Here is a 13,884-nt window from a genome sequence, read left to right on the forward strand (position 1 = left end):
ATATGCAAATTCTGGTGACCAGGAACAATTGCTGTTAGATGTGCCCACAGCTGATTCCTGCACATACTGCAGTATCAGGACATATAAACAACATAAGAAGATTTAAAAGGAATGAAATAAATCTGTTTCTCTCCTGTATTTTTTTTTCTTTTTTAAATACCCTCAAGCTTGAGCTAATGGAGACTAAAAGCAGACTATTCAGAAAGATACTTCTAAACTGCTTACTGAGTGAGCTCTTGTGGAGCTCAAATATGCAATTAAGGAGAGCAAAAAAATATTGATCATTTTTACAGTGTGAGGGAAAAGTTACTCATGACAAAGTACACCATCATAACCAATGACTGTGAAAAAAAAAAGCAACTATTATTTCTAGGTGTTCGTTATATATCCTGAATAAAGCATCAGATTCATAACCTATTAAAAAATAGTAATCTTAACATGCTCCAAAAATACAATCCGTTTCCGGTTTACAATGTCTGCAACTTCAGAGATAGTTTTAAAGGATTTCTACAAATACCTACTTATTTTTGAAGAAGAATTTCCACTTCCAGTCCCTTTCATTCCTCTTTGTGGACTGGGACTTCTCTCCACATCTGCTCTTTCTTAGGGGTCACCTAGGTCATCAAATAGTTTGTGATTTAATACGTGCTTATCCTGTGAAAGTTGTTCAGTTTTGTTTAGAAACACATGGCTTTGACAGAAACCTGTCACATACCATATGTGAGTGTGCTAATGAACAGCCAGTGAAGTCAGTTACCGTCCATCTCTTTAGCCCGTTAAATACTTAATTTGCATGTACATACACCACATCACCGAGTGCTTTAATCCCTTGTCTATTGGATATTAGAAGGAAGCTCCTCCAGCTAGTCCTGCAAGAATGAAATGATCTGGTTTACATGCTCAGGTTAGCTGAGTGCTCAGTTAGCTGAGGAGGGAGAAACTTCCCCTAGAGTAGGACTCAATCCTTGCCGTCTTCTTAGCATTTTCTGTTGACTACCTTGGTTCCAGTCTTTCTCATCTTTTTCACAGTGTACTGATCCCATAACTTCAGGTTACAAATTCCAAAGCTATTTGAACCTACTGTCTCAGTGCCCTGCCTGTAAAACCCAAGCGTCTTAAAATTTACATCCTTTAATAGCTATAACAAAAATTAAACAAACTTCAGTTTAATTCACTTATGTATCTAATCTAATAAAATAACTACGGTTTTTAAAATAAAGTTTATTTGGCCAAGGACCAAGTTCTATGTGTCCTGTTGTCTTCTTCTTGTCTGCGCTGCTGAGAAATAGCATCCTAGTTTTTGTGCAAAACCACTTAGTAACTCCTAGTTTTCTGCATATCCCTTTGTAAACTCTCTTTACTTTTCTGACACCAAAAATCTCGTTAACTTTAAATTCTCATTATTCTGAGAATCCAAGAAATTCTCTTGTCCCTTTTCAGATCTATCACGTCTAATTAATACCTATTCATTTTAGCAATGAAGCAACCAATTAAATACTTTAATACAGTTATGAATTAAGTTTTCATACGACTCCTTGCTAGTTCACGGAAAGTATTAATTATTCTTCATGTAAATATCTCTATGCGAGCAGAATAATTTATTTCCTGCACATGTTAATATGAAATTGCCTGTTTCATTTTATACTGTTTGTTGTTCTGTAGAACTTTGCCTATTTTTATGTTGTTAGAAGAAGATAGAACAGAGTAGTAGTATATTTATTCTATACTAGTAAATATTACATGTCTGTTATACAAAGACGTAGAGTTTAACGTCTATCTATAACTTTCATCATTGAACTGTTACATAACAATGTGATTTTTGTCTAGAAATCATAGTGTGCTATCTAGCTATAAATTAATGAACTGAAAAATACTTTGAAGTGCTCTGGATATATATTTTACATTTTGTATTTTATATTTTATTTTCTATATTCTATTATTTATATTTTATAATTATATTTTATATTTTAATACAGATTTATAGAGGAAGACTTGTTAAAAATTATTTAAAATTAAAATTAATGTTTTTTTTTCTGTTCAGCATTTCAACATCTCTGATATCCAAACAGGGGATGTTCTTTGGATCACTTATTATAGAGTTGACTAACTTGTTATAGAGTTGACTACTACAACTAGATGAGAAGGTGTCTTCTGTGTGACATTTGTTATTCACAGATAAAAGTACCAATTTTAACTTTCAAATATATCTACCTTTTGTCAAGAACAATATTAAGAAAAGTGTGTTTCAACAATATGCAATATTTTACATAATCATATCACATTCACTTTATTGTGGTCCAGAGAGTATACTGGAGACACTTTTAAAGAAGTTCTAACAATAAATATTGTCTAAATATGAATTTTGGCCTATTTAGAGATCTTTCACAATAATCTGTCCTACAAAGGGCACAGTTGATAGAGGACTCTTTTAGTTGTGGTACTAGTTGTCAAAAATAATTTATATGTAGTAAAGATACACAGTGTTCCAAAACTTCAGACTGGGTTTATTTATCTGTTGGCTTTTTATCTTTTTTTTTTTTTTTCCTTAGGAACATAAAGGTATTCCTCAGAGTTCTTTCAGACACCAGAGTCTGTTTTGTGTTTTCTGTTTTGAAGACACAAATTATGTGTGGGTATCCATTCAAGTGGGTTTGGATGGTAGAGAAAGAACAACAGACATTGCTATCTTTCTAATGTTCCAAAAGCATTAAATACTATGAATAATTTCCTGTAACCCTGATAACGTGTAGAGAAAAGAAAAAGTTAATGACAAACTAGTAACAATTTATGTTGAGATCCCAAAAGACACCTGAAGAACCTAAAATGTGACTTCCATGGAATTTGTCTATTGAAAATGAAAGATCCAGAAAACCTTTGCTTAAGTTGCAGAAAAGGCCTTGACACTGCATAAGCATTGTTCAGCAGTAAATAAAACATCTCTGTGTTGTCAACAAGGTTTTGATCACAAATTCAAAGTGTAGCAAATTCAAAGTGAAGAAAAATAACTATCCTAGCCAGAACCAGTACATTATATCACACCTTTTCCCAGAAAAAAAACCCACAACAAAGCTTGCCCTAAGCAATGACATAAGCTACGACAGCTATTAGTTCTTTACCATTTATAAAAATGTCTACAGTTTTGTTGTTGTTTGCTTGTTTGTTTGTTTGTTTTAATTTTGACTTTCTAGTTTTACAATGTATACTCCAAAATCCCTCTTTACTTTCCTGGCCAAAGCAGTTGAACAGGATTTGCCTTGGAGCCTGTATCTCTTCACTGGTAGCAGAAATTGTTGGTGAGCAATTCATTCTTACAACTAATATACAGAAGCTTCATTAACAAGTTTTGTTGGGGTTTTTTTCGTTAGTTTTATTTAAGAATCTTTTGAAAAGGGGAAGTAATGTGTACACACTATTGGCTATAGTCAGCATTTAGAAAACTATTGCAGTAAAGATTTGTGAACATATGAATAGTTTCACTGATATCAAGCGTTATCTTACATACATGGACCATGCAAAATGGTGGAATAATATCACCTTGCCAACGTCTCCCTGCTTTTGTAAATGTCCAGGTCAATACTCTGTGGACAGTGAGATTATCTCTTTCCAATCAGTAGGATATTCCAAAAGTGCTCAGCTGTCTTTGCCTCAGTTTCCTTGTCTGCATATTAATGCTAAAACAGTTTTCCTAACACCTGAAGATGTTGAGATGGTATTCATTCAATGTTTGTAAAGTGCTATATACTCTAAGTGTCAAGTATTGGTAAGAACTATTAACTATCTACAAGTCACGTTTGATTAACAAATCTCTTAAAATCTTATTAATTTGCCTGGTTTAGTGTTACTGAAACATAAAACTGTCCTAACCATGCATCAAAGAATGTGTTTGGAGAGTAGATTCCCAAATCAAATTTACTTTTTATCATATAGAGAAATTAAGGACATTTCATTTAACTCCAGGGAGTTGGCAAGATCTTCAAAAATCTAGCTATTCAGATTTAGCTAACCTAGCTATAAATACAGAAAAAATCTGATTAAATCTCCCAAATGGATTACAGAGTTGGAAAGAATCTACTTGCTGGTGCAAGGTCCTGTTCCAGGCATTTTATTCTAGTTTTTCCCCACATTACCCCACTAAAAAGATGTTTTCTAGTTGCCAATTTTAACTGTAGTCATTCACTGTCAGTAACCAGTCTGCTAGTACAGCAATCAGTTAAAACAAGAGAAAGCAATGACATGAAAACAACATTTATAACAGTATGCTAACACTATTTATCAGGTGCATATAGAAAATGGTGACTGCTTACAGTGGTTTTGCTGTAGGTCCACAATTTCTGTTTGAAGTCTCACACAGCACTGCTACAAAATGCGGTTTAGGACTCAAAATACCTGTCACCTCCTTCAGTACTTTGGGTTATGGTCTAGATCACTACTTGTAATCTGAGAGTATTTTATAAAATCTGAATTATTTTTCAATAATATTTTAAAGTCACTTTGCAAAATGTCCCCAAATTAAGGCAAAGACAAGAGTCTAATAATTTGGTCTAAGTTGGAAGGTCTGAGGAAACGCAGAGACAGAAAAATCACTACAGTGGATAGCTATGTTTTTGTGGATAAAGAAAATTCAATATAGACAGAAAAGGTTCAAGCAGCATCTTCAGTGTTTCTCTTTGATGATTAGATTAACTTTCCACGGAGTTGTGAGAATTTTAAGGTATACACAATTTTTCTTTTTTTCTTTAAAACAAAAAGAAATACTGCATTAAATTAAAGGACAAAAGGTCGTTAATATCCTCTCAAGAGTATAAGGTCTAGTGCCTTAGTCTGTCATTCACAAGCAATTAATCTAAGGGTTAAATAATAATAGCAAGAATATATGTTTTTTTCAATTTTGAAATAACTGTATGATGATGGATTACCAAATTGCATTTGTGTTTATTTTAACCATAGCTGTAAGTTCAGAGATAAGATTGTTGTATATGGGTACATCCTTTTTGGACACATATTGCAGCATGCAATTGAAAACTATATCTGTCCCTAATTTGGGGTTTTAATGCCTTAAAATATTTATATATTTTAGACTGTTGTAGTACTTTGAATTCTCAGCAGATGCCTTTTTCCTCTTTTAAGCTAGACTCCTGAGTAAGACAGGGTATAACTTAGTCCCTGTACTAAAAATCTGACATTCAATGAAGACTGAGGGAGGATATAGAGAAAGATAATTCATTACTTTTTTTAACATGGAAGAAATGGGAAAATCAGGATTGTCCATACTTAAAAGTTTTTGTTTTAACTGTCTCTAAACAGTTAACGCAAGAACCAATATCAGATGATAGAAATATTTATTTAGATATTGTGAACCTGGTATCTAAAGAAACAGTTTCTGACATCATAGAATTGCTCCCTGTCAATTCATTGTGCAAATGAATCTAGTTTTTGTTTTCTTCCTGAGAAGAGTCTTCTCTGATTTTGTTTAGCCCAGAGGTTCAAAAATTAGGGATCATGACCACAAACAGGATCCCAGTAGTTAGGAGTAGACCTCAAGCCTGGAAGAGATCTGACTATTGTTCACTGTAGTATGCATGTTCTCTAAAAATTATATTCAGAGACCGACAGAAAGATACTGACAGAGTAGGATTGAAGGAGAAAAACGGTGCAACATGTAGTTTTTAAGCTAGGTTTGTAAGGCAGGCAAACAAAGCACTGTAACCAACATAATAGTAGTCACTTTAGCTCAGGAGAAAGACCCCTAGTCAAGATCCCAACAGTGATCACTGGGACCGCCCAGAGGAGAGTAAGAGTCATATTCCAGAAATGCAGAGTTGCAAACCTGCATAGAACTGAAGCACAGGTTTGAGTGCTGGTCCTTGATAGTCCTGACTCCTCAGCTGATGGTATGCAGCTGGACATAACCATATTCTGTAGCAACTTGCACTCCCCAGACAAGAGCCAGGCATGTTAAGGGGATGTATCAGCCAGGTACTAGTCTTAGCTTGCAGCATGACTGTACTTACCTGTTGAGTGGGAGAAAGATTAGCTATATATCAATTGTAGTCACAAACAAAGAAAGGACCTGAACCATTTTATTTTCTTGTTCTAAAGGTAGAGTGGCCAGACAAGGAGCTATTTAAGAGCAGCTATTGGGTTTTTAATGCTTATTCTATTTTAATCTGCATTAATATAAGGCATAGAAAAACCATAAGTTATATTTCTGTAAAAATGTTTTAGAGACATAATTGCATGATATAAATACAGTTACAAAAAACTAACAAAATCTGTGCTTTGTATTCAGAAAAGTTTAAAGGGTAGACACAGTAATTTTTTTATAAAGTGCCTACAGCAAATCAACAAATGAGTCCTTCAAATTTCAGTTATGTGCCTTTATACTCAAGGGCAGTCACTTACTTTGCTATCACTGAGCTAGACTTAAACATAATACTTCTATAAACAATGGCCAAACTCCTGTAAGTCTTTGTGCTTTCTTACAAAACAACTGTATTTCTGTGCTATGCTAAGGCTTCCCAACACCAGGTAACCTGGTGAATGAGATAGCCACAGAATGAGGGTGAAATTAAGGTGGAATAGAAAAAAAAAAGGCATTCCAGCAATTTATCTCAACATGCAATTTGTCTTCTGACTTCCCTTGAGAGAAAAGATGTCAAGACATAGCTTCAAGACAATGACAATAACAACAAAAGTAGTTGCATTAATTTATGGGGAGGAGAACAATGAAACATTTCATGAATTACTTTAACTTTCTTTCTCCAAATAATGTTTCAGCAAGGGATTGATGGTTGACAGCTGTGTTCACTGATAGGTAACCTTGTTGAAAGTTTTTGAAGAAAGATGTTCTTCTTCACTGGACTTGTCTCCGCTTTGTAATTTTTTTTTCTCTCCTCAGAGCCAACACGGCTATTGTTACATTTTAAAATATTTCTATCATGTATTTCTTCTTTGAAATAATTAATTTTTTCTTTGCACTACTTGGCTGATAACATGTCATAATGTAGGCTGCCAAGTGCCAAATGACTCTCAGATTCATTCAAGCATTCAAAGCAAGAAAAACCATTCATCTAGATAAGATCTCATCTGACAAGTCAAGCTCAAGAAATATCAGTATAATTATATGGTGTTAATGAAGGCCATGTATACAGGAAGTTCTCAATATTAACCTTTGTGTTAATCTATCAACAGTAATGTGAATTAGTCATTTTAAGTTAGAACAAGTAAGTAGATTTTTTTAAACAACTAAACAACCCTCTCTCACAGAAATACTTTATATGAGCAGTTTTCGTCTTTTGCAAAGGCTTACTAAGCTATACTTTCCACAGAGATATCGTTATCCCACTACTGTTAACCCATTCTTCTGAACAGTTGTTTGTTTAGTGACCAATGAACAAGTATTTTTTAATATACAAGTACTACTGCTTGATATAGCATAGTGATATAAGCCTTGGTGGCATTTGTACTTTTAAAAAATCTAAATTTAAAAAAGGTGTAAGGTTGCTCTTTAACAATAGCTGTCATTAACAGTCATATGTTGGAAAACTTTCTTAATGGCAAGTATAGTGCTCCATGACTTTGGTATACGATTATAATGTTTATTGCTTGATCTCAAATTTATGCAAAGTGTATTTATTTATTTATATGTTAAGGTTCAATACTGCATATTTTTAAAAAACAACTACAAGTAGCCAAAAATAATTAAATCAGGTAGTGCTGGTTTTCTTGTTTTGCACAAGACTGAATTAAGAAGAATGAAACAATTAAAAATATTTTTTGCATTGTAACAATTTCATTAAAAAGTTGTTCAGGTGTAAGCTTCCACTTTCTGAAAGACAGACTTTGTCTCCAGAATATCCAATAATGTATAATTTATATATTTCAGATAAGATCCAAAAGAACTGGGTTCAAATCACTGTAAGGCATCAGATGCCACAGTATGTGTATTTCCTGCTAACAAAATTGTAGTTAGTTACCAAAGTGTGTGCGCGCATTTTTTTCCCTAACATTTTTTGTTTGTTCCCAGAGTTTGCAGTTTTGCTTAAAAAAGCAAAATTTTTCTCCTCAGCAAAGTGATCACCTATATTACTTTCTTTCATCTATTTTTTACCATTTCTTTGTTACTGAAGAACTATTTAAACAAAATATAAAATTACATGTGACGTGTTGTTATGTTTATCTTCCTGGTCAGAACAAGACTCTGTTTTATGAAACTGCATTTGAACATAGAAGGATTGGCAATGGAACACTGCAGAATAACTGGAGGAAGTTTTTGGATTTTGTGTGAAACCATATGAAAAATGCATTAAAGTTGTAAATCTTCACTAACTGACATCAAGAAATAATGGACAATAATCACAATTGGTATTGTACATATATTTAGGTATGTCTATGTAGGTAGGTACATAGGTAGGTAGATAGATCAACCTATCACCTTTTACTAAAACTAAAGATATCAACAGAAAACAAAAATAGAGAGTATTTACCAATTAGGCAAGGGTTTGTAGACCTTGGCCATGAAAATGGTTTGGTCCCAATCCTCTGCAGAAAGCAGTCCAATGCTTATACAAAGCAGTATCAAAATTAATCCTATGTCATAATCAGAGGAACAGTTCATATAAATACAACACTGTGCTCAGGCATGGGCCGCCTTCTGCCCTCCATGGTGCCCCTGTGATATTATTTCTCTGTGTGTGAGCCAAGAGTTGAGAAGGACAGCAAGGCAAGCAGGGGCAGCGGCATCATGAAGGTGGTCATCCCACTGTACCTAAGCGGGCTGAGCAGAGAAGGTGGCAATAACCAATTCCAACCATGACTGACAAACAAGCCAAAAACTTGGTTAAAACAAGACTATAATCAAGCCAGCTAGTCAAGTTAGTAGGTCAGCATTACTAAGGCACATAGCCAAGCACAGGTACACCTGCGATGTAGTTCAGACAAGGGCAAAGCTGTGAGCTTAAATGTAATTCTGAAGCAAAGGATGGTGGAATGCGATTAATGCTTCTCATAGGTCTTTCTCACACAGCTCTTTTCCCAGCAGTCTGATACAAGGTTACAGCAGCACCATATCGGAGCTGGGCTGGAGCACAGGCAGCCAAAATCCTAGAAGGAGGGAAGAGGTTGCAGAATCTGTCGGTCATAAACAAAAAAACCCAAAACAAAACAAAACAAAACTTTTTTTCTCATTGTGTTGTTGGTTACTCTTTCTCCAAAAGTCCTAAGATTTTTTTAATTTTTTTATTTTTAAACAACACCTCTTTAGTTCTCTACGGCTTTCATTTTTTAACAGATACATATAATAATTTTTTTTTCCCTATTGAAGAACACTAGTTTATTCAATTTCTCTTCACATGTAAGCTCTTCTATAATCATGGACATCTTGTGTTTTCTTCCTGCACTAGTTTTGTTCTACCATACCCTTTTTTGAGGCAGGAAAGTCTTTATTATAATCGGTAGACAAAATGTGAACCTACCTTAGATTTATGCAGTGAGGTAATTATGATTTCTGTTTTGTTCCTTTCCTGAGGGGTAAGCCCAATGAGGCAGATATCCTGCTGGGAGTCTGTTACAGACCACCCAACCAGGACGAAGAGACAGGTGAGACATTCTATAAGCGACTGGCAGAAGTCTCGGATTCGCTGGCCCTTGTTCTCGTGGGGGACTTCAATCTACCGGACATCTGCTGGAAGTATAACACAGCAGAGAGGAAACAGTCTAGGAGGTTCCTGGAGTGTGTGGAGGATAACTTCCTGACACAGCTGGTGAGTGAGCCCACCAGGGGAGGTGCCTTACTGGACCTTCTGTTTACAAACAGAGAAGGACTGGTGAGAGATGTGGTGGTCGGAGGCCGTCTTGGGCTTAGTGACCATGACATGATAGAATTCATAGAATTCTCAATTGTGAGCGAAGTAAGGAGAGGGGTGAGCAAAACTGCTATCATGGACTTCTGGAGGGCAGACTTTGGTCTGTTCAGGTCACTGGTTGAGAGAGTCCCTTGGGAGACAGTCCTGAAGGACAAAGGGGTCCAGGAAGGTTGGACAGTCTTCAAGAAGGAAATCTTAAAGGCGCAGGAGCAGGCGGTCCCCATGTGCCGTAAGACGAGCTGGTGGGGAAGGCAACCGGCCTGGCTGAACAGGGAGATTTTGCTGGGACTCAGGGAAAAGAGGAGAGTTTATCACCTCTGGAAGAAGGGGCAGGCAACTCACGAAGAGTACAAGGATCTCGTTAGGTCAAGCAGGGACAAAATTAGAAAGACAAAAGCCCAGCTAGAGCTCAGTCTGGCCACGGTCGTAAAGGATAATAAAAAATGTTTCTACAAATATATTAACAACAAAAAGAGAGGCAAGGAGAACCTCCATCCCCTACTGGATATGGCAGGGAACATTGTCTTCAAGAACGAGGATGAGGACAAGGTTGAGGTACTTAATGCCTTCTTTGTCTCACTCTTTAATAGCCAGTCCAGGTATCCACAGCGTATTCAGCCCCCTGAGCTGGAAGATGGGGGTGGAGACCACAATAACCCGCCTAAAATCCAGGAGGAAGCAGTTAAGGACCTGTTAAGCCACCGGGACACCCACAAGTCTATGGGGCCTGATGGGATCCACCCGAGAGTACTGAGAGAGTTGGCGAAGGAGCTTGCCAAGCCACTCTCCATCATTTATCAACAGTCCTGGTTAACAGGGGAGGTCCCATAAGACTGGAGGCTTGCCAGTGTGACGCCCATCTACAAGAAAGGCCGGAAGGAGGATCCTGGGAACTACAGGTCTGTCAGCCAGATCTCCGTGCCAAGGAAGATCATGGAGCAGTTTGTCTTGAGAGTGCTCACAGGACATCTGCAGGACAATCAAGGGTTCAGGCCCAGCCAGCATGGGTTCATTAAAGACAGGTCCTGCTTGAGCAACCTGATCTCCTTCTATGACCAGGTGACCTGCCTAGTGGATGAGGGAAAGACTGTAGACATTGTCTACCTAGTATGAAAATACTCTTTATTCTTTTCTCTAGTATGAAAATACTCTTATTTAAAGAGTACCTTGGCCAGCTAATTCTTTACATTTCTGTAATTTGTATAGAACCGCTTATATATTTGGCCCTGTTATGGCTGTCAGTTTTTATGTGCTCCGCTTCAATAAAATTTATTTATAGAGATTGTTCCTATCTATTACCTTCCTGAATGTTATTAACTTCTGTTCTGTCAAGTTTTGTAGTACTGCAGAGATTTTATTAATTCACCCTTGTACACCTGTTGGATTTTCCTCAGTCTTTAGTTTAAAACTTCCCCATAAACTTTACTTTAGGTTTGAGTCTTATTTCCTTTAGATGGAACTCACCCTTACCTCAGAAGCTATTTCAAAAATTTTCCCAGTACCTAATAATTTGAGGTTTTATGAACATGTTTTTCTTATCTTATCTTTTTTTAAGCTTCATACTACTTCAGTCAGAAAATGAATTAATCGGGCTTTTGTAATATGTATGATCTGTACTTACTACAAGGCTTTATGTCTTGAACTAGATACTGAATTTTCCACACTTCCTAATAATTCCTAATACCTTCCAACCTCTCTAATTGATTGCAAATGTAGCATAAAGAACATTTCAAATAACAAAGTGTGAGTTTACCTTGCCCTTTAGAAACTTCTTCACACATTTCTCCCTGTATTGTGCATCTGCCTAAGTATGACTTGCCTCCTGGTAAATCATGGGACGTCTTGTGGAATTTGCACCCACAGACAATTTACTATGACATCCTCTCTGGCATCATTAGTTGAGCACCTGTAATGGTGGACAATTTAATAATTTTTTTATTGTTGCATCTTTTCTGGATATCAGATGGAATCCTGTTTTGCAAAGGGATCTATACAACATATGATGTAATTTTCCAGCTGAGGAAAAAGGATAATTCCAACCATTGGATTGCCTTCCCCACAGGTACTAGGGCACAAGTTAAACATATTACCGATTGCAAAAATACTGAGAAATGGGAATTTAGCTGCTAGACTTCTACTAGTGTTTGATTTATTAATAGGCTGTTTATTGTGAATGTTGGGATGAGGTGAGGAAGCACAAGAGAATAAGTAAAATACATTTGTGTATGTAGGGTTATAGTTCTCTATTTGTATACATCTGTGTGAAATTTGTAGATCTGCTACAAATATTTTCAGAATGGTAGAAATAGTAGTGAAAATATAATAGCATTTTTTAATATGTTTATCATATGTATTATTTTAAGTATCATACTTAAAGGGTTTATGCCCCGTGTATGCCCCGCCTCAGCTAAAAGAGATGGCCTATCTATATTAGAACTATACATACTACACGTGTGTATGTTACCATATTATTCACCAGTGTGGTCCTGACATTTAGTATTTTTTCTTGAAACCTGAAGTCTTAGAGTGAGATTCAGGTCAAGAGAATTGACACCTACAGATCAATTGAATTGTCAAGTGCTGGATGTCTAGTACTATTTGACTACCCTAGGCTGTCACAGACATATCATAATAGCTGTCAGAATTGACATAGCACATACAGAAAACTCCAGTCTTTGAGCATCAGCTGGACACTGGATAGGATACCACAAGTCATCTGAAATCGGACTAGATGCCTGTATTGAGGGGACTTAATCAAGTCTTTAGAATTTGTCTGTTATATTAACTAAAACTCAAGAGTTAGACTAATGTTATGACCGACGATGTCCACACTCTAGAGATGCATACCACTCTTGCAGTCATGTAAGTATTATAATACTCTAAGTTTTCTTCCCCACCTCTGCATAACTAATGTTTATAGAGAAATAGCATGACCTGAGCACGATTTAATGTGGACTCATTTCTGAGATAGTTTGAAAAACATTTTCATAAAATGTACTAAAGCCCAAAAGTTTCCTTATTATTGTTAATGAAAAGTCAATTTTGTAGTTCAGGAGAGACTAAAACATATGGTTAGGATGACGAAAGCTATTTGGGTTTTTTTTAAATACTTATGTTCAGTATTATGTTATTTGGTATGGCACATATACATATATGTGATCGACAGTCACATCAGAGTACCAGATGTGATGATTTAGGAGCCCTTGTCCAGTTCCTCTTTCCTATTTACATCAACTAAATTTAGAGGTCTTCTTTTCCTTTCATTTACTAACAAAGTTATTATTTTTCTTTATGGTTTGGATTCTTTTACACTGTATTTAAAGTTGAATAATCTGAACATGATTAAGAAAAATTAGAAAAAGGAGTTTTGCCTTATGTCTTTTATGATGATATGGAAAGTTTTCCCTCGATTTGGAGAGTTGGTTATGTTAATTAATGTATTTGATCAACCATGACATAGAATTAATTGCATTTTTTATAGAACATATATTTTACCATAGCAAAATTTCTACCACCTGCTTTATAGATTTGTTTAAAAGACTGTATGAATGAGAATGAGAGTCACGGAGAGGTAGTAAAGAACTTTTCCAAAGAGAAAGAACTACGGTTTTACCCATTAGATTTCACTATTGGTAATGTCTTTTATTTAATAATTCACATCACTGCCTGGAACATAAAAAAGGTATGACACTGAACTTTTAGTAAATTCATATAATAATTATTCTACAAGGTAGAGTGTCTTCAGGACATATGAATCATATCTTCTGAAGGAGTAAATTCAGTATCTTGTTCAAGACATAAAGCCATGTAGTAAGTACAGATCATATATACTGCAAAAGCCCAATTAACTCATTTTCTGATTGAAGCAATATGACGCTCAAAAAAACTTATTATCAGAAATAAATTGTGTGATAAGAAAAACATGTTCATAAAAACTCATTTGTTTTAAGTTTAAAATTGATGTAGTAGGGGAGAAATGCTGTAAATGAATGCAAAATTTGCTGTCTTTCATGTAAACTTG

Source organism: Phaethon aethereus, assembly GCF_964289735.1.
Source record: "Phaethon aethereus genome assembly, chromosome: 1".
Lineage (NCBI taxonomy): Eukaryota > Metazoa > Chordata > Aves > Phaethontiformes > Phaethontidae > Phaethon > Phaethon aethereus.